The sequence below is a fragment of the Drosophila miranda genome (genome assembly GCF_003369915.1).
Source record: "Drosophila miranda strain MSH22 chromosome Y unlocalized genomic scaffold, D.miranda_PacBio2.1 Contig_Y1_pilon, whole genome shotgun sequence".
Classification (NCBI taxonomy): Eukaryota; Metazoa; Arthropoda; class Insecta; order Diptera; family Drosophilidae; genus Drosophila; species Drosophila miranda.
The window spans coordinates 19378591-19401559 of NW_022881603.1; the positions used below are offsets into that span (position 1 = coordinate 19378591).

At 48.8% G+C, this 22969-nt stretch overlaps 2 long non-coding RNA genes across 5 annotated transcripts; both read right to left on the reverse strand.

Annotated features, from left to right (window-relative positions):
- Window positions 1–17391: 17391 nt before the first annotated feature.
- Window positions 17392–18928, reverse strand: LOC117190311. Of its 2 annotated transcripts, XR_004473675.1 has the most exons (3): window positions 18783–18928; window positions 18558–18593; window positions 17392–18141 (listed from the first exon to the last, which is right to left on the reverse strand). It is a non-coding gene; the product is annotated as an uncharacterized LOC117190311 (long non-coding RNA). The 2 variants fall into 2 exon arrangements; XR_004473674.1 differs by lacking the exon at window positions 17392–18141 and having other exon boundaries at window positions 18541–18593.
- Window positions 18929–20310: 1382 nt separating this feature from the next.
- On the reverse strand, window positions 20311–22969 carry LOC117190309. Of its 3 annotated transcripts, XR_004473671.1 has the most exons (4): window positions 22859–22969; window positions 22641–22691; window positions 21146–21181; window positions 20311–20731 (listed from the first exon to the last, which is right to left on the reverse strand). It is a non-coding gene; the product is annotated as an uncharacterized LOC117190309 (long non-coding RNA). The 3 variants fall into 3 exon arrangements; XR_004473670.1 differs by lacking the exon at window positions 20311–20731 and having other exon boundaries at window positions 21129–21181; window positions 22859–22961; XR_004473672.1 differs by lacking the exons at window positions 20311–20731; window positions 22641–22691; window positions 22859–22969 and adding an exon at window positions 21371–21516 and having other exon boundaries at window positions 21129–21181.

Sequence of the window (22969 nt, forward strand, 5' to 3'; positions counted from 1 at the left end):
AAAGGCACGAGGGAGCGCGCGGGGTTTCAATTCCCTTTTCGCCTGTACTTCGTCTCTACCGCGACCCCGCTGCCCATCGGTTTCGTCTGTTCGGCAATGCCTTCACCAGCAACGAAATAATTCTGGACTCTAATTCGAGCCTCAGCACCGTCGAAGCGGTGGTCGCGGATCGCCGATGTCTTTGGAGCGGCACAGTGGGACCTTTGGCCGTCTCAGCTTGCTAAATTAGTTAGTGAATATGAGTTCAATAAATATTTGCACACTGAAAAAATGTTAAACTTTGAGTGCTTATATCTCCTAAACTAAAACTATCTTGAAAATTCGATTGGAAAATTCTCTATTAGATGCGTACATTAAATTTATCTAAAGCACTCATACAATTGTTTGACTATTTCGGCTGAGTCCCCACTGTGCCGCGCCAAAGACATCAGCGACCACGCTGCCCTACGGTTTCGGCACGCAGCCACTGACATGCTTTCACACCGACTCGACGCTGACCGAGGCATTGACGAAGCCGAGTAGCATTTAGGAGGCGAAGGTAGCGTAAAAGAGAATTGAAGTACTAGCCCCGCGCGCCCGTACCGTGAAGCGTCAAACGAAAATAGAAAAAGCATTTGTTCTTCATGCAACATCTTGGTATTGTATAGTCTTTGGTACTAACAAAATGTGAATATGTGCCGATCCCTGATCGAAAGGTAACATATCTGCAAATAAAATAAATAAATTTAATGTACGCATCTAATAGAGAATTTTCCAATCGAATTTTCAAGATAGTTTTAGTTTAGTAGATATAAGCACTCAAAGTTTAACATTTTTTCAGTGTGCAAATATTTATTGACTAACTAACTAATTTAGCAAGCTGAGACGGCCAAAGGTCCCACTGTGCCGCTCCAAAGACATCGGCGATCCGCGACCACCGCTTCGACGGTGCTGTTGCCGAACAGACGAAACCGATAGGCAGCGGGGTCGCGGTAGAGACGAAGTACAGGCGAAAAGGGAATTGAAACCCCGCGCGCCTTTTGGGTCCTAATGCTAGGACCCGCCATAGAACAGCTTTTTGGTCGCTCATGCGACATCTTGGTATTGTATAGTCTTTGGTAACATGCAAATAATTGTAATTGTTAAGCGTTTTATGTTCAGACAGGGAAAAGTGAACAGCATGGTTGTTTAGGGTTCTACTCAGAAGAGGGAATCCTGAGTTAGGATATTCATCAAAATAAAACGCTTCGCAAAAAACCATCTAAATTAAGTTTCCAAAACTTGACCTTATATATTCTGCTGAATCTGATCAACTGGTGTAGAGCAAATCATCGGAGCTGCAATTATTTATCAATTAATATGATTTGCTATAGCGGAACGTCAGAAGCTGATTTGACGTGTAACATGTGGGATTCTAATGAACTATACTGAAGTAACATCATTTAAAGAGTTTAAGGTAAAACAAATGAGTAGAAAACCTACCAGCTCAAGCAATGCAATACTTTGAAGTCTTCAGGGTACTTCGGATAAAGGCAACAATGTAAAGAAGACATAAAATTTGCTATAAACATCACATATAAACTCGGTCTTCCCACCAATATGATGATGGTCTAGTTGATTCAGGTAAATTTCTCCGCATTTTCTACTCAGTAGAACGCAAGTTAATAGATAAAAGGTATTCATCATGTAAATATTTAAACCAAGCTTTACAGACTGACGTATACGTATACGGGGGGTATGAACCGTCGCGGCAGTGTTTAGTGGGTTTTGAAGTCCTCGAGGATCGAGGTATTTTTCGCATAGGCCAGTAGTTGATGTGGCGTCCTATTGGAGGCATCTTCCAGTGATGCCAGCACTGGGGCGCCCAGGTATCTCCTCCTTGCCCTTAAGAGAGCAGGACAGTTGCAGATGAGATGTTCTAGGGTTTCGGTTGCCCCAGGTTCGTCACATTTCCTACAACTGTCTCTGTTTGTGATTCCTAGCTTTGTCGCATGCGCCGCAGCCAGGCAGTGTCCCGTTAATATTCCCACTAATAATCTGCAGTCCTTCCGTGGTAGGTGCAGCAGGTAGTGGCTGAGTTTGTCATTGCGTTCCTTGCACATGATTTTCGAGGTTCTGCAGGCGGTGGTACTCCTCCACCTACATTCGGTTTGTGATCCGGCCTGAATATCTAGATCGCTTTGCAGCGTTCTGAGGGAGACAGGCACGTTCTCGGTTCTCGTATTCGCCAGCCCGACGCCTTCCTTAGCTAGTACGTCCGCCGTCTCGTTCCCTTCGATGCCCTGGTGGCTGGGAATCCAGTAGATCAGCACTGACTTTGTCGTGCTTAGGGTATCTAGTGCCTCCCTGCTCGCCAAGACATTTCTGGAACTGACTGCGGACGACTGCATGGATCTTATCGCCGCTTGGCTGTCGACGAATAGGTTGACCGCATCGTGTGCTCTTTCAGTGAGAAGAGCGACCTCTGCTGCTTTCCTGATGGCAAAAACCTCTGCCTGGAATATGCTACAATGGTCCGGTAGCTTATATGACAGCCTTATCTCAGGGTCTGTACAGTATAGGCCCGCTCCTACTCCTCCGTCCATCTTGGAGCCGTCCGTATATATATTGAGGTGCTCCGTTTGGTCTCTTCCGATTTTCCACTCTTCAGGTCCCAAGGATGCAGTTGTTTTTACGTCGAGGCATGTTTGGGGGGTCATGTAATCAGTTCATCTGTTCATTTCCCTTCCAATTGAACTATGCCCGTATTCTTGTGGCGACATATTTCCTGAAGCGATGAGGCGTTGTGCTGCCTTTCCTGCAGTCAGACGGGCGTGGATGTCTAGGGGTTCGATTCCAAGTAGGGTTTCGAGTGCTTTTGTTGGGGTTGACCTCAGCGCCCCTGTAATACAGAGCAAAGCCTGTCGCTGAGTCCTTTCCATAAGCTCATGATACGTTTTCTTTCCAGTAGCTTGCCACCACACTAAGACTCCATACAGCAGAGTTGGTCGCACCACCGAGATGTAAATCCAATGCATCAGAGCCGGAGATAAGCCCCATGTGCTGCTGAGCATCTTCTTGGATGCATAAAGCGCAATGGTGGCCTTCTTCACCCTTTCCAATACATTGGGTTTCCATGCCAGTTTACTATCCAGTACTGTGCCCAGGTATTTGACTTGTGTTTTTGGGGTTAGCCTAGTTTGATTGATCTTCGGGGGGGGGGGGGTCCATATCGGTACCTTGTACCTCTTGGTAAAGAGGATGAGGTCCGTCTTGTCCGCGTTGATACTGAGTCCTACTTCTTCCGCCCACTCGCGTATCTCCCTGAGTGTTCGTTGCATTAGTGAGCTGAGGGTCGATGGGCAAACACCCGTAATAAGTATGCTTATGTCGTCCGCATAAGCTGTTATTATTGGGGCCTTCCTTTCGTATCTCTTGATGAGGTCGTCGACCACCAGATTCCACAGGAGGGGCGACAGGACTCCACCCTGGGGTGTGCCTCTGTGTGCCTCTTTCACCATGGAAGCGGTGCCCCACTCTGATTGCACCCGTCTGCAACCTAGGAGGTTCCTTATCCACAGGTTGATTGCTGGGTGTGTATTAGTTGCTACCAGCCAATTTGTTATTGCTTCCGTAGCCACGTTGTTGAATGCTCCGGAGATGTCCACGAATACTCCCAGTGCATACTTTTTATTGTGAAGGGCTTTCTCAATGGTAGCTACTACCGAATGTAGTGCGGTCTCCACCGATTTCCCTTTAGTATAGGCATGCTGGTTGGTTGACATCAGTCCCCCTACCTCATTCCTGATGTGTAAGTCCAGCAGCTTTTCTAGCGTTTTTAATATAAATGAGGTAAGGCTTATCGGTCTATAGTCCTTGGGACTCGCATGGCTGCACTTTCCTGCCTTTGGGAGGAAGACAACTCTCGAGGTTCTCCATTGGATAGGGATATAGCCAGTACTTATACAAGCTGTGAATATTGCGGAGAGCCATGGGGTAATCGCCTCTTTGGTCACCTGCATCATGGCTGGGAATATCCCGTCCAGTCCTGGTGCTTTTGTGCCCGCAAAGGAGTCTATTGCCCAGTGGATTCGCTTGGTGGTTAAAAAATCTGTTGGGGGGTGTTGTTCCTCGGTTGCTAGGTCCTGGTGCTCTTTGGCATCAGCGACCTCGGTGCAACCAGGGAAATGTTCCTCCATTAGTGCTGTTAGGGCTTCGTCACTGCCCTCTGTCCACTGTCCGTCACCTAGCTTTAATTGGCTTTGTATGGTAGGCTGCTTAGAGAGCAGCTTCCGTAGCCGTGCGGTTTCTGGTACTTTCTCGATGTTGGAGCAGAAGGTCCTCCACGAGTTCCGTTGTGCTTTACGTATTTCCTTCTTGTAGCTCCTGAGTAGGAGTCTGTATTCCTCATAGACGATCCCTTCGTTCGCTTGTTTGGCGATCTTAAAGAATTCCTTGAGGTTGTCCCTTTGAAGAGAGAGATCCCGGCTCCACCAGAGTGGCTTGGACCTCTTCTTCGTCCTCGAGGGTTTGCACGATGTGTGGTAGGCGTCCAGCAACGCGTTGGATAGGGTCTCTAGAGACTTCTCTATGTCCTCCGCGGATTTCACTGTGCCCGGACTCGCGAGCTTCGAAGTAACTGTCTTTTTAAACTTTTCCCAGTTTGTATTCCGGGGGTTTCTATAGACTATTACCTTCGAAGAATGTTTGAAGTCGCACTTAAACTGAATGTACTTGTGATCTGAGAAGGAGGGTCTTTCAAGGACCCTCCAGCTAGATACCGTAGTACTGTTTCCCGTTGCTAGTGTTAGGTCTAGCACGTTGGATGAAGTCGGACCCACGAAGGTGTGCTCCTCCCCGACGTTTGCTATATATAGATTAGTATAAAGTATAAAGTCTAAGAGTGACTCACCTCTATCATTGATGTCGGTGCTTCCCCACACATTGTGGTGGGCATTGGCATCCGTCCCGATGACGAGTTGATAGTTTTTGGTGCCGGCTTCTGTCACCAGGCTCCTGAGTTCGTCGGGTGGTGCGGGTTTGTCGTGATCCATGTAGCAGGAAGCCACCAGAAGGCTCTTTTCCTCGCTTTCCAGCATCACAACCGTCAGGTCATCCGTGCTGTAATAAGACATAAGGTAAGCATGGATTCCCTTTCGTACGAGTACGACGGTTCTGTTCCTGCTTACCGATGTTGCGTAGAACAGGTTGTGATTTGAGGACTTTAGTCCGGCCACTGAATTGCCTGTCGCAATCCAGGGCTCCTGGACTAGAGCTATGTCGGCGAGCCCTTGCTCCATGGCGATGAGGAGCTCCGCCGACGCTACCTTGCTTTTATGCAAGTTTAGCTGCAGCACACTCAGCATGGGTGGCTGGCTCACTTGCATCCGACGGGTTGACTACTAACGTCAGGTCACCGTCTTCCTCGTCTTCGTCCTCAAGCGCAAGACCCTGGGCGGCCTCCACGATGGACTCGAGACCTAAGTCCTTTTCCACCTCGCCTACCTGCAGGGTATGCGCGTCCTTGTCCTCAGGGTGGCGCTTTTTGAGGCGCAGGTAGACGCTACCCATGCCCCACGCCATCTTCCCGAACTTGGGATACAGCAGATCCTCTGCCTCCTTGTTTATTTGGAGGATCACACATTGGCCCCCCCTCGTTGGGTAGTGGGCTACCAATGTGTAGGATCCTCCAATCGGTCGTTGGCACGTCCGCGTTTTGCCGCTGAAGGAGCTTCAGCGCTCGGTCTCCCTGGATTGTGATGGGGAAGAGTACCTTCGCCTTAGGCTTGGACGGGATAAGCTCCCGGTCCACAACCTCCAGCTTGGCCCCCTCCCACATCGCCTCCAGTTGGCAGACCGTACGCGTCAGCCACCTTAGGGTTGGATCGTCGTTGCACTTTAGGATCTTAGCCCCATTTAGCCACCCAGCACCATCGAACGTGGGCATAGCGGCCGCGGGGTCTTCTTCCATGTGTGCAAACAGTGCACAAGCTTCCACTGTGCCGCTCGCTCCGGTCGATGAGTGCCACGATCAAATGTCGTTTGGTCACATCGCTGACCTTCGCGTTCGATTTCGATGGCTTCTTGGCAACTTTCGGTGGAGGGGCTGCACTCTTGGGCCCGCGTTGCCGCTTGCTCGCCGGAGTGTCTTTAATGGCACTCTCAGTCGAGCGTTGCCTCTTGGTGGCCATCATCTCCTCCACCTTATTGGCATATTCGCCATTCGACGCCCTCATCTGTGGCATCTGGGCGTAATGTAGTCGGCCCTCCTCTACTCGCTGCTCGGCCCAGGCTAGCTTGACCTTCTCCTCCTGGGAGATGTCTACTTTACCTTGCAGCCGGCTTTTGATATTGAGGGCCGCTTTGTATTGTGCTTTGGCCTTCATCCCCTCCTTGGAACGCTTCGGCCCTTCCCTACGCAGGGGGCTGGTGCTTGGTTCCGGTGAGCGGAGAAGGCTCTCTTCCTCCGTCCTGCTCATAGAGAGCACGCTCTCCAGATCCGTGTCTGTGTCGACTACGGCATCTGTGCGGCTCAACTTGCAGGCTGCGGAGTGAGTTGTTTTTGTTGTTGTTGTTGTGGCAGTAGCTTTACAACTGACTTGGCCTGCTCCCGCCAAGTCTGAGGTGTGACCGCTGGCGACACGCAGAGAGGATTGCTCCTCCCCGTGCCCGCCGGTGGTAGCAGTCACGCTTCCCACCGACGTTTGGGTTGACATCCCAACCCGTGCTTTATCCTTCTTCGCCTCCATATTTGGCCCGAGGGTCCACACTGGTTAATATTTTTCGGGGGGACCACCCCCTAGCGTTTTAGGCCTGACCGCCAGGCACCTCTAGCCATGGCCCTGGTTCGGTTCCCCCGACTTTGAATCGGGAAGACGCCGGACCATAGCCTTAGCTAGACACTGCATTACCCCGGACAGAGCAAGCGACAGTGCATTACCCTTATCCGGGGTAATGCAGTGTCCATTGCCCAGCCGGCACCCTCGTGGAGGGTTCAGCTAGAGGATTTTCGCCAGGTAATCTTAAGGTAATTAAGAATCCTTTACAATACAATATCACTAGCATGGTAGTAATGGCATGAATTTCAAATACAATCAGTTGCAATAATTCGAGGTTCTGCAGGCGGTGGTACTCCTCCACCTACATTCGGTTTGTGATCCGGCCTGCTTTTCTAGATCGCTTTGCAGCGTTCTGAGTGAGCCCGACGCCTTCCTTAGCTAGTACGTCCGCCGTCTCGTTCCCTTCGATGCCCTGGTGGCTGGGAATCCAGTAGATCCGCACTGACTTTGTCGTGCTTAGGGTATCTAGTGCCTCCCTGCTCGCCAAGACATTTCTGGAACTGACAGCGGACGACTGCATGGATCTTATCGCCGCTTGGCTGTCGACGAATAGGTTGACCGCATCGTGTGCTCTTTCAGTGAGAAGAGCGACTTCTGCTGCTTTCCTGATGGCAAAAACCTCTGCCTGGAATATGCTACAATGGTCCGGTAGCTTATATGACAGCCTTATCTCAGGTTCTGTACAGTATAGGCCCGCTCCTACTCCTCCGTCCATCTTGGAGCCGTCCGTTTATATATTGAGGTGCTCCGTTTGGTCTTTTCCGATTTTCCACTCTTCAGGTCCCAAGGATGCAGTTGTTTTTACGTCGAGGCATGTTTGGGGGGTCATGTAATCAGTTGATCTGTTCATTTCCCTTCCAATTGAACTATGCCCGTATTCTTGTGGCGACATATTTCCTGAAGCGATGAGGCGTTGTGCTGCCTTTCCTGCAGTCAGACGGGCGTGGATGTCTAGGGGTGCGGAGAGCCATGGGGTAATCGCCTCTTTGGTCACCTGCATCATGGCTGGGAATATTTTGTCAAGTCCTGGTGCTTTTGTGCCCGCAAAGGAGTCTATTGCCCAGTGGATTCGCTTGGTGGTTAACAAATCTGTTGGGGGGTGTTGTTCCTCGGTTGCTAGGTCCTGGTGCTCTTTGGCATCAGCGACCTCGGTGCAACCAGGGAAATGTTCCTCCATTAGTGCTGTTAGGGCTTCGTCACTGCCCTCTGTCCACTGTCCGTCATCTAGCTTTAATTGGCTTTGTATGGTAGGCTGCTTAGAGAGCAGCTTCCGTAGCCGTGCGGTTTCTGGTACTTTCTCGATGTTGGAGCAGAAGGTCCTCCACGAGTTCCGTTGTGCTTTACGTATTTCCTTCTTGTAGCTCCTGAGTAGGAGTATGTATTCCTCATAGACGATCCCTTCGTTCGCTTGTTTGGCGATCTTAAAGAATTCCTTGAGGTTGTCCCTTTGAAGAGAGAGATCCCGGCTCCACCAGAGTGGCTTGGACCTCTTCTTCGTCCTCGAGGGTTTGCACGATGTGTGGTAGGCGTCCAGCAACGCGTTGGATAGGGTCTCTAGAGACTTCTCTATGTCCTCCGCGGATTTCACTGTGCCCGGACTCGCGAGCTTCGAAGTAACTGTCTTTTTAAACTTTTCCCAGTTTGTATTCCGGGGGTTTCTATAGACTATTACCTTCGAAGAATGTTTGAAGTCGCACTTAAACTGAATGTACTTGTGATCTGAGAAGGAGGGTCTTTCAAGGACCCTCCAGCTAGATACCGTAGTACTGTTTCCCGTTGCTAGTGTTAGGTCTAGCACGTTGGATGAAGTCGGACCCACGAAGGTGTGCTCCTCCCCGACGTTTGCTATATATAGATTAGTATAAAGTATAAAGTCTAAGAGTGACTCACCACTATCATTGATGTCGGTGCTTCATCACACATTGTGGTGGGCATTGGCATCCGTCCCGATGACGAGTTGATAGTTTTTGGGGCCGGCTTCTGTCACCAGGCTCATGAGTTCGTCGGGTGGTGCGGGTCTGTCGTGAGCCATGTAGCAGGAAGCCACCAGAAGGCGCTTTTCCTCGCTTTCCAGCATCACAACCGTCAGGTCATCCGTGCTGTAATGAGACATAAGGTAAGCATGGATTCCCTTTCGTACGAGTACGACGGTTCTGTTCCTGCTTACCGATGTTGCGTAGAACAGGTTGTGATTTGAGGACTTTAGTCCGGCCACTGAATTGCCTGTCGCAATCCAGGGCTCCTGGACTAGAGCTATGTCGGCGAGCCCTTGCTCCATGGCGATGAGGAGCTCCGCCGACGCTACCTTGCTTTTATGCAAGTTTAGCTGCAGCACACTCAGCATGGGTGGCTGGCTCACTTGCATCCGACGGGTTGACTACTAACGTCAGGTCACCGTCTTCCTCGTCTTCGTCCTCAAGCGCAAGACCCTGGGCGGCCTCCACGATGGACTCGAGACCTAAGTCCTTTTCCACCTCGCCTACCTGCAGGGTATGCGCGTCCTTGTCCTCAGGGTGGCGCTTTTTGAGGCGCAGGTAGACGCTACCCATGCCCCACGCCATCTTCCCGAACTTGGGATACAGCAGATCCTCTGCCTCCTTGTTTATTTGGAGGATCACACATTGGCCCCCCTCGTTGGGTAGTGGGCTACCAATGTGTAGGATCCTCCAATCGGTCGTTGGCACGTCCGCGTTTTGCCGCTGAAGGAGCTTCAGCGCTCGGTCTCCCTGGATTGTGATTGGGAAGAGTACCTTCGCCTTAGGCTTGGACGGGATAAGCTCCCGGTCCACAACCTCCAGCTTGGCCCCCACCCACATCGCCTCCAGTTGGCAGACCGTACGCGTCAGCCACCTTAGGGTTGGATCGTCGTTGCACTTTAGGATCTTAACCCCATTTAGCCACCCAGCACCATCGAACGTGGGCATAGGGGCCGCGGGGTCTTCTTCCATGTGTGCAAACAGTGCACAAGCTTCCACTGTGCCGCTCGCTCCGGTCGATGAGTGCCACGATCAAATGTCGTTTGGTCACATCGCTGACCTTCGCGTTCGATTTCGATGGCTTCTTGGCAACTTTCGGTGGAGGGGCTGCACTCTTGGGCCCGCGTTGCCGCTTGCTCGCCGGAGTGTCTTTAATGGCACTCTCAGTCGAGCGTTGCCTCTTGGTGGCCATCATCTCCTCCACCTTATTGGCATATTCGCCATTCGACGCCCTCATCTGTGGCATCTGGGCGTAATGTAGTCGGCCCTCCTCTACTCGCTGCTCGGCCCAGGCTAGCTTGACCTTCTCCTCCTGGGAGATGTCTACTTTACCTTGCAGCCGGCTTTTGATATTGAGGGCCGCTTTGTATTGTGCTTTGGCCTTCATCCCCTCCTTGGAACGCTTCGGCCCTTCCCTACGCAGGGAGCTGGTGCTTGGTTCCGGTGAGCGGAGAAGGCTCTCTTCCTCCGTCCTGCTCATAGAGAGCACGCTCTCCAGATCCGTGTCTGTGTCGACTACGGCATCTGTGCGGCTCAACTTGCAGGCTGCGGAGTGAGTTGTTTTTGTTGTTGTTGTTGTGGCAGTAGCTTTACAACTGACTTGGCCTGCTCCCGCCAAGTCTGAGGTGTGACCGCTGGCGACACGCAGAGAGGATTGCTCCTCCCCGTGCCCGCCGGTGGTAGCAGTCACGCTTCCCACCGACGTTTGGGTTGACATCCCAACCCGTGCTTTATCCTTCTTCGCCTCCATATTTGGCCCGAGGGTCCACACTGGTTAATATTTTTCGGGGGGACCACCCCCTAGCGTTTTAGGCCTGACCGCCAGGCACCTCTAGCCATGGCCCTGGTTCGGTTCCCCCGACTTTGAATCGGGAAGACGCCGGACCATAGCCTTAGCTAGACACTGCATTACCCCGGACAGAGCAAGCGACAGTGCATTACCCTTATCCGGGGTAATGCAGTGTCCATTGCCCAGCCGGCACCCTCGTGGAGGGTTCAGCTAGAGGATTTTCGCCAGGTAATCTTAAGGTAATTAAGAATCCTTTACAATACAATATCACTAGCATGGTAGTAATAGCATGAATTTCAAATACAATCAGTTGCAATATTTCGAGGTTCTGCAGGCGGTGGTACTCCTCCACCTACATTCGGTTTGTGATCCGGCCTGCTTTTCTAGATCGCTTTGCAGCGTTCTGAGGGAGACAGGCACGTTCTCGGTTCTCGTATTCGCCAGCCCGACGCCTTCCTTAGCTAGTACGTCCGCCGTCTCGTTCCCTTCGATGCCCTGGTGGCTGGGAATCCAGTAGATCCGCACTGACTTTGTCGTGCTTAGGGTATCTAGTGCCTCCCTGCTCGCCAAGACATTTCTGGAACTGACTGCGGACGACTGCATGGATCTTATCGCCGCTTGGCTGTCGACGAATAGGTTGACCGCATCGTGTGCTCTTTCAGTGAGAAGAGCGACTTCTGCTGCTTTCCTGATGGCAAAAACCTCTGCCTGGAATATGCTACAATGGTCCGGTAGCTTATATGACAGCCTTATCTCAGGGTCTGTACAGTATAGGCCCGCTCCTACTCCTCCGTCCATCTTGGAGCCGTCCGTATATATATTGAGGTGCTCCGTTTGGTCTCTTCCGATTTTCCACTCTTCAGGTCCCAAGGATGCAGTTGTTTTTACGTCGAGGCATGTTTGGGGGGTCATGTAATCAGTTCATCTGTTCATTTCCCTTCCAATTGAACTATGCCCGTATTCTTGTGGCGACATATTTCCTGAAGCGATGAGGCGTTGTGCTGCCTTTCCTGCAGTCAGACGGGCGTGGATGTCTAGGGGTTCGATTCCAAGTAGGGTTTCGAGTGCTTTTGTTGGGGTTGACCTCAGCGCCCCTGTAATACAGGGCAAAGCCTGTCGCTGAGTCCTTTCCATAAGCTTATGATACGTTTTCTTTCCAGTAGCTTGCCACCACACTAAGACTCCATACAGCAGAGTTGGTCGCACCACCGAGATGTAAATCCAATGCATCAGAGCCGGAGATAGGCCCCATGTGCTCCTGAGCATCTTCTTGGATGCATAAAGCGCAATGGTGGCCTTCTTCACCCTTTCCAATACATTGGGTTTCCATGCCAGTTTACTATCCAGTACTGTGCCCAGGTATTCGATGGGCAAACACCCGTAATAAGTATGCTTATGTCGTCCGCATAAGCTGTTATTATTGGGGCCTTCCTTTCGTATCTCTTGATGAGGTCGTCGACCACCAGATTCCACAGGAGGGGCGACAGGACTCCACCCTGGGGTGTGCCTCTGTGTGCCTCTTTCACCATGGAAGCGGTGCCCCACTCTGATTGCACCCGTCTGCAACCTAGGAGGTTCCTTATCCACAGGTTGATTGCTGGGTGTGTATTAGTTGCTACCAGGCAATTTGTTATTGCTTCCGTAGCCACGTTGTTGAATGCTCCGGAGATGTCCACGAATACTCCCAGTGCATACTTTTTATTGTGAAGGGCTACCGAAGCTACTACCGAATGTAGTGCGGTCTCTACCGATTTCCCTTTAGTATAGGCATGCTGGTTGGTTGACAACAGTCCCCCTACCTCATTCCTGATGTGTAAGTCCAGCAGCTTTTCTAGCGTTTTTAATATAAAGGAGGTAAGGCTTATAGGTCTATAGTCCTTGGGACTTGCATGGCTGCACTTTCCTGCCTTTGGGAGGAAGACAACTCTCGAGGTTCTCCATTGGATAGGGATATAGCGAGTACTTATACAAGCTGTGAATATTGCGGAGAGCCATGGGGTAATCGCCTCTTTGGTCACCTGCATCATGGCTGGGAATATCCCGTCAAGTCCTGGTGCTTTTGTGCCCGCAAAGGAGTCTATTGCCCAGTGGATTCGCTTGGTGGTTAACAAATCTGTTGGGGGGTGTTGTTCCTCGGTTGCTAGGTCCTGGTGCTCTTTGGCATCAGCGACCTCGGTGCAACCAGGGAAATGTTCCTCCATTAGTGCTGTTAGGGCTTCGTCACTGCCCTCTGTCCACTGTCCGTCATCTAGCTTTAATTGGCTTTGTATGGTAGGCTGCTTAGAGAGCAGCTTCCGTAGCCTTGCGGTTTCTGGTACTTTCTCGATGTTGGAGCAGAAGGTCCTCCACGAGTTCCGTTGTGCTTTACGTATTTCCTTCTTGTAGCTCCTGAGTAGGAGTCTGTATTCCTCATAGACGATCCCTTCGTTCGCTTGTTTGGCGATCTTAAAGAATTCCTTGAGGTTGTCCCTTTGAAGAGAGAGATCCCGGCTCCACCAGAGTGGCTTGGACCTCTTCTTCGTCCTCGAGGGTTTGCACGATGTGTGGTAGGCGTCCAGCAACGCGTTGGATAGGGTCTCTAGAGACTTCTCTATGTCCTCCGCGGATTTCACTGTGCCCGGACTCGCGAGCTTCGAAGTAACTGTCTTTTTAAACTTTTCCCAGTTTGTATTCCGGGGGTTTCTATAGACTATTACCTTCGAAGAATGTTTGAAGTCGCACTTAAACTGAATGTACTTGTGATCTGAGAAGGAAGGTCTTTCAAGGACCCTCCAGCTAGATACCGTAGTACTGTTTCCCGTTGCTAGTGTTAGGTCTAGCACGTTGGATGAAGTCAGACCCACGAAGGTGTGCTCCTCCCCGACGTTTGCTATATATAGATTAGTATAAAGTATAAAGTCTAAGAGTGACTCACCTCTATCATTGATGTCGGTGCTTCCCCACACATTGTGGTGGGCATTGGCATCCGTCCCGATGACGAGTTGATAGTTTTTGGGGCCGGCTTCTGTCACCAGGCTCCTGAGTTCGTCGGGTGGTGCGGGTCTGTCGTGAGCCATGTAGCAGGAAGCCACCAGAAGGCGCTTTTCCTCGCTTTCCAGCATCACAACCGTCAGGTCATCCGTGCTGTAATGAGACATAAGGTAAGCATGGATTCCCTTTCGTACGAGTACGACGGTTCTGTTCCTGCTTACCGATGTTGCGTAGAACAGGTTGTGATTTGAGGACTTTAGTCCGGCCACTGAATTGCCTGTCGCAATCCAGGGCTCCTGGACTAGAGCTATGTCGGCGAGCCCTTGCTCCATGGCGATGAGGAGCTCCGCCGACGCTACCTTGCTTTTATGCAAGTTTAGCTGCAGCACACTCAGCATGGGTGGCTGGCTCACTTGCATCCGACGGGTTGACTACTAACGTCAGGTCACCGTCTTCCTCGTCTTCGTCCTCAAGCGCAAGACCCTGGGCGGCCTCCACGATGGACTCGAGACCTAAGTCCTTTTCCACCTCGCCTACCTGCAGGGTATGCGCGTCCTTGTCCTCAGGGTGGCGCTTTTTGAGGCGCAGGTAGACGCTACCCATGCCCCACGCCATCTTCCCGAACTTGGGATACAGCAGATCCTCTGCCTCCTTGTTTATTTGGAGGATCACACATTGGCCCCCCTCGTTGGGTAGTGGGCTACCAATGTGTAGGATCCTCCAATCGGTCGTTGGCACGTCCGCGTTTTGCCGCTGAAGGAGCTTCAGCGCTCGGTCTCCCTGGATTGTGATGGGGAAGAGTACCTTCGCCTTAGGCTTGGACGGGATAAGCTCCCGGTCCACAACCTGCAGCTTGGCCCCCTCCCACATCGCCTCCAGTTGGCAGACCGTACGCGTCAGCCACCTTAGGGTTGGATCGTCGTTGCACTTTAGGATCTTAACCCCATTTAGCCACCCAGCACCATCGAACGTGGGCATAGGGGCCGCGGGGTCTTCTTCCATGTGTGCAAACAGTGCGTCGACGAGACGCGCGTGCACAAGCTTCCACTGTGCCGCTGACATCTTGCCGTTTTCCTCGCTCCGGTCGATGAGTGCCACGATCAAATGTCGTTTGGTCACATCGCTGAAATTCGCGTTCGATTTCGATGGCTTCTTGGCCACTTTCGGTGGAGGGGCTGCACTCTTGGGCCCGCGTTGCCGCTTGCTCGCCGGAGTGTCTTTAATGGCACTCTCAGTCGAGCGTTGCCTCTTGGTGGCCATCATCTTCTCCACCTTATTGGCATATTCGCCATTCGACGCCCTCATCTGTGGCATCTGGGCGTAATGTAGTCGGCCCTCCTCTACTCGCTGCTCGGCCCAGGCTAGCTTGTCCTTCTCATCCTGGGAGATGTCTACTTTACCTTGCAGCCGGCTTTTTGATATTGAGGGCCGCTTTGTATTGTGCTTTGGCCTTCATCCCCTCCTTGGAACGCTTCGGCCCTTCCCTACGCAGGGAGCTGGTGCCTGGTTCCGGTGAGCGGAGAAGGCTCTCTTCCTCCGTCCTGCTCATAGAGAGCACGCTCTCCAGATCCGTGTCTGTGTCGACTACGGCATCTGTGCGGCTCAACTTGCAGGCTGCGGAGTGAGTTGTTTTTGTTGTTGTTGTTGTGGCAGTAGCTTTACAACTGACTTGGCCTGCTCCCGCCAAGTCTGAGGTGTGACCGCTGGCGACACGCAGAGAGGATTGCTCCTCCCCGTGCCCGCCGGTGGTAGCAGTCACGCTTCCCACCGACGTTTGGGTTGACATCCCAACCCGTGCTTTATCCTTCTTCGCCTCCATATTTGGCCCGAGGGTCCATACTGGTTAATATTTTTCGGGGGGACCACCCCCTAGCGTTTTAGGCCTGACCGCCATGTGCAAGGAACGCAATGACAAACTCAGCCACTACCTGCTGCACCTACCACGGAAGGACTGCAGATTATTAGTGGGAATATTAACGGGACACTGCCTGTCACAAACAGAGACAGTTGTAGGAAATGTGACGAACCTGGGGCAACCGAAACCCTAGAACATCTCATCTGCAACTGTCCTGCTCTCTTAAGGGCAAGGAGGAGATACCTGGGCGCCCCAGTGCTGGCATCACTGGAAGATGCCTCCAAGAGGACGCCACAGCAACTACTGGCCTATGCGAAAAATACCTCGATCCTCGAGGACTTCAAAACCCACTAAACACTGCCGCGACGGTTCATAATCAGATAATCAGTTGCAATAATTGCAGCCATGGAGATTTAAATCAATAAAATCATACGGTAATTACTATCATCACATAAAAGTTGTATGTATATTTTGTTCAACGCTTTTTAAACTTACACAAAACGCACATCTGACAGATAGAATACGATTGAAGTGCGGCTGATCAAGAAATGCACCTAAAAAAAATAAACAAATAATCCGGTTTTGTATTAAATCAGAAAAAGGTTTATTTTTATACCCGACACTCAAAATGAGTATTGGGGTATATTAGATTTGTGGTAAAAGTGGATGTGTGTAACGTCCAGAAGGAATCGTTTCCGATCCCATAAAGTATATATATTCTTGATCAGCATCAATAGCCGAGTCGATTGAGCCCTGTCTGTCTGTCCGTCTGTCCGTCCGTCTGTCCGTCCCCTTCAGCGCCTAGTGCTCAAAGACTATAAGAGCTAGAGCAACGATGTTTTGGATCCAGACTTCTGTGATATGTCACTGCTACAAAAATATTTCAAACCTTCGCCCCGCCCACTTCCGCCCCCACAAAGGACGAAAATCTGTGGCATCCACATTTTTAAAGATACGATAAAACCAAAAACGCAGAGTCGTAGAGTTTGACTATATGTTCTAGAGTGTAAAATCTCAACCAGATCGTGTAATTATTATAGCCAGAATCAAGAAAACAATTTCATTCTTTCTCGCTCTGTCTCTCTCTAACACACAGGTTTCATGGTCGGTTTTGCCAATTGCAAAATGAGTTCAAGGATCTCAGAACCTATTAGAGCCAGAGCAACCAAATTTGGTATCCACACTCCTGTGATATCGGACCTTGACCGTTTCGTGTCCAAATTTCGCCACACCCCTTCCGCCCCCGCAAAGGACGAAAATCTGGGGCATCCACAAATCTCAGAGACTATTAAGGCTAGAGTAACCAAATTTGGTATCCACACTTCTGTTAGATCTCACTATAAAACGTATATCTCAAAATTTTGCCACACCCCCTTCCGCCCCCACAAAGGACGAAAATCTGTTGCATCCACAATATTGCACATTCGAGAAAACTAAAAACGCAGAATCATAGATAATGACCATATCTATCAGATTGCTGAATCTGGATCAGATAAGATCATTTTTGTAGCCAAAAGCAAGAAATCAATTTGCAGTGGCTACGCAGCATCCGACGACACGCTCAGACTGATTTTCTGTCTCTCTCGCACGCACTCTTTGTCGTGTCGTTTAATATTAGCGGCGTCTGCCGGAGGAGAGTCATACTGACTTAGTATCGGGTATAACTGTAGAGTTGCGGTGTCCGCAGCAACTCACAACGTTCCCCCTCGTTTTCATTATTTATTTTATATTTGCTACGTTTTTTTCTCTCACTTTATCTTCTTTTGCGTTTAGTTCCTGGCTTTCAGCCCAATTTAATAGTTTTTCGATTTGTTGAAAAGCAAATGCCAGCCAGAGCACAGAAAATAAATTGTCACAAAAATACTAGTCAACTCCTCTCGTTCTTGTTCTGTTCGCCGCAAAAACCGCCGGGCCATACGGGCCGGGCAGGCATGACGACAAAGTTTCCTCCAGGACACACTCGAACCAGAAGCTCGAGACGGCGACAAACTCCTTGGTCTTATCTTTATCAGTTTCGGGGAGGCGAGTGAAAAGCACAGCGATGTCCTTGTCGTCACATATCGAGTGCAAAAAGTTCGACGACTGCCCAATTGCTGCACTTTTCCATTGCTCGCTCCCCTCCCCCTCCCCGTCCTGGACTGAAGGACTGGAGTCAAGCTGTAAATAACTTCAGATTGAAGAAGAAATGGAAAATTTTCAATTGAATTCATTGCGTTTTGATTGCACACACACACGTGCACATCCACCCACAAGATAATTATCAACTTAGTAAAAAAATAACCAACTGTCTTTTTTAAATGTCCCATAAAATCTCATAAAAGCGCATAAATGCCTCTATGGTTGTAAATATTCTCGTTCTGGTCTCGGGCCCGACATGCACTCAATGAATGAAATGTGTGCACAATGTTGAAAATAGATGTGACACTCATCCCCCGCCCCCCGAAAGTGGGGTTGTGTCTTCGACTTCCTTCTCCATCTCGTGCCTGCCGCTGCGGCTGCCTGCTCCTGATGGTATTGTTGCTGCTCATACGGCTGGCAGGGCATGTAGTGCTGGGTTGTACAACTTCCGCTTATATGGCCAACACAACAGCATGATAAATTGATGGCTGCCAGCGCGGTGCTTTAAAAATGCAAGGAAGGCCGACTACCCAGAGGAAAGTGAGTGCGTGCGTGCGAAGGGGTTGAGTGTTCGGAGTAACCTTTTAGCTTCCAAGTCCTCTGCACCGAATGGAACCCACAAACGTGACCTATAATCTGAAAATTGCATTAAAACGTAATTCCATTAAAATGTAATCAAAAATTTAAGTTAATCACCGGCCAAATCTCATAGCAACCAGCTTTTATTCTCGCATGAGCGTTGCCAGACATTGAAGAAAAGGATACACATTGTACTCTACATGTCATATATAAATACACCAACTGGCTATGAAATGACGCCGATGATTCAAACATTAGGTGCCGCCAGGTTCAGGTTCAGATTTAGATTTCGCGTAACCAATTAAAATGTATTAATATAATAAAAAGACCGATGCAACCAGCGTCCCAAAAAAAAAAACAGTGCCAACGGCAGAGTTATAAAATCTTAGCAGAAAAAAATCTTTCCCCCACAATAGGCCAAATCTGAATTCCTTCAATATATAGCAGATTATTATATTTGATTTTCAATTTACTTTTATTTTATGCATTTTATTCTCGAACAAAACAACCTGGAAGAGAGAGATAACATAATTAACACATTGATTTGGAAACTAATTCAAGTTCTTAATGGAAATGAATAATCAGTTGGGGAAAGAAGACAAAATCAGCATGATGTTTGAGATTCTAAGAAGAAAAAACCACTAAGGGCTTCATCATCATTTCAAAAGAGCAACATGAATACTTTAAGCACAATATACCTCTGTTGTTATAATGATCGGAAAAGGTATTTTCCTGTTGGCTGGTGGCTACGCCCACAAACGTACTAACAAAGACTATACAATACCAAGATGTTGCATGAGCGACCAAAAAGCTGTTCTATGGCGGGTCCTAACATTAGGACCCAAAAGGCACGAGGGAGCGCGCGGGGTTTAAATTCCCTTTTCGCCTGTACTTCGTCTCTACCGCGACCCCGCTGCCCATCGGTTTCGTCTGTTCGGCAATGCCTTCACCAGCAACGAAATAATTCTGGACTCTAATTCGAGCCTCAGCCCCGTCGAAGCGGTGGTCGCGGATCGCCGATGTCTTTGGAGCGGCACAGTGGGACCTTTGGCCGTCTCAGCTTGCTAAATTAGTTAGTGAATATGAGTTCAATAAATATTTGCACACTGAAAAATTTCGCCACACCCCCTTCCGCCCCCGCAAAGGACGAAAATCTGGGGCATCCACAAATCTCAGAGACTATTAAGGCTAGAGTAACCAAATTTGGTATCCACACTTCTGTTAGATCTCACTATAAAACGTATATCTCAAAATTTTGCCACACCCCCTTTCGCCCCCACAAAGGACGAAAATCTGTTGCATCCACAATATTGCACATTCGAGAAAACTAAAAACGCAGAATCATAGATAATGACCATATCTATCAGATTGCTGAATCTGGATCAGATAAGATCATTTTTGTAGCCAAAAGCAAGAAATCAATTTGCAGTGGCTACGCAGCATCCGACGACACGCTCAGACTGATTTTCTGTCTCTCTCGCACGCACTCTTTGTCGTGTCGTTTAATATTAGCGGCGTCTGCCGGAGGAGAGCCATACTGACTTAGTATCGGGTATAACCGTAGATTTGCGGTGTCCGCAGCAACTCACAACGTTCCCCCACGTTTTCATTATTTATTTTATATTTGCTACGTTTTTTTCTCTCACTTTATCTTCTTTTGCGTTTAGTTCCTGGCTTTCAGCCCAATTTAATAGTTTTTCGATTTGTTGAAAAGCAAATGCCAGCCAGAGCACAGAAAATAAATTGTCACAAAAATACTAGTCAACTCCTCTCGTTCTTGTTCTGTTCGCCGCAAAAACCGCCGGGCCATACGGGCCGGGCAGGCATGACGACAAAGTTTCCTCCAGGACACACTCGAACCAGAAGCTCGAGACGGCGACAAACTCCTTGGTCTTATCTTTATCAGTTTCGGGGAGGCGAGTGAAAAGCACAGCGATGTCCTTGTCGTCACATATCGAGTGCAAAAAGTTCGACGACTGCCCAATTGCTGCACTTTTCCATTGCTCGCTCCCCTCCCCTCCCCGTCCTGGACTGAAGGACTGGAGTCAAGCTGTAAATAACTTCAGATTGAAGAAGAAATGGAAAATTTTCAATTGAATTCATTGCGTTTTGATTGCACACACACACGTGCACATCCACCCACAAGATAATTATCAACTTAGTAAAAAAATAACCAACTGTCTTTTTTAAATGTCCCATCAAATCTCATAAAAGCGCATAAATGCCTCTATGGTTGTAAATATTCTCGTTCTGGTCTCGGGCCCGACATGCACTCAATGAATGAAATGTGTGCACAATGTTGAAAATAGATGTGACACTCATCCCCCGCCCCCCGAAAGTGGGGTTGTGTCTTCGACTTCCTTCTCCATCTCGTGCCTGCCGCTGCGGCTGCCTGCTCCTGATGGTATTGTTGCTGCTCATACGGCTGGCAGGGCATGTAGTGCTGGGTTGTACAACTTCCGCTTATATGGCCAACACAACAGCATGATAAATTGATGGCTGCCAGCGCGGTGCTTTAAAAATGCAAAGAAGGCCGACTACCCAGAGGAAAGTGAGTGCGTGCGTGCGAAGGGGTTGAGTGTTCGGAGTAACCTTTTAGCTTCCAAGTCCTCTGCACCGAATGGAACCCACAAACGTGACCTATAATCTGAAAATTGCATTAAAACGTAATTCCATTAAAATGTAATCAAAAATTTAAGCTAATCACCGGCCGAATCTCATAGCAACCAGCTTTTATTCTCGCATGAGCGTTGCCAGACATTGAAGAAAAGGATACACATTGTACTCTACATGTCATATATAAATACACCAACTGGCTATGAAATGACGCCGATGATTCAAACATTAGGTGCCGCCAGGTTCAGGTTCAGATTTAGATTTCGCGTAACCATTTAAAATGTATTAATATAATAAAAAGACCGATGCAACCAGCGTCCCAAAAAAAAACAGTGCCAACGGCAGAGTTATAAAATCTTAGCAGAAAAAAATCTTTCCCCCACAATAGGCCAAATCTCAATTCCTTCAATATATAGCAGATTATTATATTTGATTTTCAATTTACTTTTATTTTATGCATTTTATTCTCGAACAAAACAACCTGGAAGAGAGAGATAACATAATTAACACATTGATTTGGAAACTAATTCAAGTTCTTAATGGAAATGAATAATCAGTTGGGGAAAGAAGACAAAATCAGCATGATGTTTGAGATTCTAAGAAGAAAAAACCACTAAGGGCTTCTTCATCATTTCAAAAGAGCAACATGAATACTTTAAGCACAATATACCTCTGTTGTTATAATGATCGGAAAAGGTATTTTCCTGTTGGCTGGTGGCTACGCCCACAAACGTACTAACAAAGACTATACAATACCAAGATGTTGCATGAGCGACCAAAAAGCTGTTCTATGGCGGGTCCTAACATTAGGACCCAAAAGGCACGAGGGAGCGCGCGGGGTTTCAATTCCCTTTTCGCCTGTACTTCGTCTCTACCGCGACCCCGCTGCCCATCGGTTTCGTCTGTTCGGCAATGCCTTCACCAGCAACGAAATAATTCTGGACTCTAATTCGAGCCTCAGCACCGTCGAAGCGGTGATCGCGGATCGCCGATGTCTTTGGAGCGGCACAGTGGGACGCATGAGGAACAAATGCTTTTCAATTTTCGTTTGACGCTTCATGGTACGGAAGCGCGGGGCTAGTATTTCAATTCTCTTTTACGCTACCTTCGCCTCCGAAGTGCTACTCGGCTTCGTCAATGCCTCGGTCAGCACGAGCTCGAGCCAACCCAGAAATATGCTTGTAGTTGTGTATATGTGTGTATGTCCTACGTCGGCACGGCCATAAACCGGTTTCGCCCGCAGCATATACGGCTTTTAGCTTCACACACAAGCGCATTGAAAGCATGTCAGTGCCTGCGTGCCGAAACCGTAGGGCAGCGTGGTCGCTGATGTCTTTGGCGCGGCACAGTGGGGACTAAGCCGAAATAGTCAAACAATTGTATGAGTGCTTTAGATAAATTTAATGTACGCATCTAATAGAGAATTTTCCAATCGAATTTTCAAGATAGTTTTAGTTTAGGAGATATAAGCACTCAAAGTTTAACATTTTTTCAGTGTGCAAATATTTATTGACTAACTAACTAATTTAGCAAGCTGAGACGGCCAAAGGTCCCACTGTGCCGCTCCAAAGACATCGGCGATCCGCGACCACCGCTTCGACGGTGCTGTTGCCGAACAGACGAAACCGATAGGCAGCGGGGTCGCGGTAGAGACGAAGTACAGGCGAAAAGGGAATTGAAACCCCGCGCGCCTTTTGGGTCCTAATGTTAGGACCCGCCATAGAACAGCTTTTTGGTCGCTCATGCGACATCTTGGTATTGTATAGTCTTTGGTAACATGCAAATAATTGTAATTGTTGAGCGTTTTATGTTCAGACACGGAAAAGTGAACAGCATGGTTGTTTAGGTTTCTACTCAGAAGAGGGAATCCTGAGTTAGGATATTCATCAAAATAAAACGCTTCGCAGAAAACCATCTAAATTAAGTTTCCAAAACTTGACCTTATATATTCTGCTGAATCTGATCAACTGGTGTAGAGCAAATCATCGGAGCTTCAATTATTTATCAATTAATATGATTACCTATAGCGGAAAGTCAGAAGCTGATTTGACGACAATATCAGCTTCGAAAAGGTTGTAACATGTGGGATTCTAATGAACTATACTGAAGTAACATCATTTAAAGAGTTTAAGGTAAAACAAATGAGTAGAAAACCTACCAGCACAAGCAATGCAATACTTTGAAGTCTTCAGGTACTAAAAGTACAAATGAATACTCAATTTAATAAAATATCACTAGAATATATACATAGTTTACGTTGATTTGAAAG